The sequence below is a fragment of the Sphaerodactylus townsendi genome, linkage group LG08 (genome assembly GCF_021028975.2).
Source record: "Sphaerodactylus townsendi isolate TG3544 linkage group LG08, MPM_Stown_v2.3, whole genome shotgun sequence".
NCBI lineage: Eukaryota > Metazoa > Chordata > Lepidosauria > Squamata > Sphaerodactylidae > Sphaerodactylus > Sphaerodactylus townsendi.
Genome location: NC_059432.1, coordinates 9,440,015 through 9,441,404, shown reverse-complemented (window position 1 = coordinate 9,441,404; position 1,390 = coordinate 9,440,015).

The window sequence follows — 1,390 nt, the reverse complement described above, 5'->3', positions numbered from 1 at the left end:
GTTCAGGTGTCTGAGCAGTTTCTTTGGGGTTTAGGGATGTGAACCAAAAATGAAGACCATTCTCTAACTTTGCTTTGCAGTGGGGCTTTCCTGTTTACACAATTCTCCACCCCCCATGGTTTTTTGTTTCCCTATCCAAGTCAATCCAATATTTTGTCCCCACCCCTGACCTCTTTGTTGTTACCATGCAGCCCCCATTTTGAGAGGCTGCCTGCTGCTTTTGGGTTGGGGGTGGGGAGGAGCATCTTTTGTCTGCTGTTAGTTTGACTCACTAGCCACTGCAAGGTCTGTGTTAGGTTCTGATTCAACGATCAATAAATTGGACGTTGGGTATGAAATCAGAAGTCTTTATTGGGTTGTCAGCAGAGATTCAAATGGCAAAAAGCCAGATCTAAGCTTCTTGCAAACATATTTATTCCTTTTGGTTTCCTGCTCAAACACTCCCTACCATCTTCCCAGAGATATAGTAGAACAGCAAGGTGTGAAGAGCTTTGTTATGGAATTCTGAATGTCTCAAGGCCAAGTGATAGTCTTCTGCCGGGAGCCTCATCCCTCCCGCCTTTCAGAGGCCCTTGGCGAGGTCACCTACTTACTATGTTTCCAAGCACAGTGATTAAGAACAAAAGGCCCATTAACACAAGACAATGAGGTATATGAAAGGATGCGCAGGTGCGGCCTTAGGCCCTGACCTAAAGCAATAAAGTCTTAAACAGCAATACAGTCTTAAAACCCCAGTTCTGTTTAAATTGACCTGCAACATCAAACTTAAACATTATTTTCAAAAGGATGCGGGTTATTTGGCTAGAAGCACTTTCAAGCCAAAATCAACCTTTATACTTGGTGTAACTATCCACGCTCTTGCAGTTTTTAATCATGTGGTGGTTAAGGAAATCCAGCAGCTGGAAACATCTTTTAGAATCACCAGAAATAATTTTTCAGGATACAAGTATAGAAAGTTGTAAAGAGTGCATGCTTGAAGTTTTCCAAATTTGTGAAAACTGAAGGAAATATTGAAATATTGTTGTGTTGCAAATATTGTTATAATTTAAAATTTAAATACTTTAAATATTGTTTGGTTCTTTGGGACCTAAAAGCTGTTGGTGCAGAGTGGCTCATACTGTATCTTCAGCTGCCCCTGCCCCTTTTAATGAATATGGTGGGCCTGCCTGGAGGTTGGCAACCCCAAGAACTCAAATATGGAACTGCTGATCCTCTGATGAAGGCATGCAGTATATGCCTATGATCAGTCTTTGTACCAGAGGACTGGAGAACGGCCAATGTTCCTCCCACTTTAAAAAAGGCATCTGGGAAATTACCAGCCAGTTATCTTGTTGTCTGTTCCAAGTAGATTATTAAAGAAAAAAATTGTCGGGAAGATAGGACAAGTTCT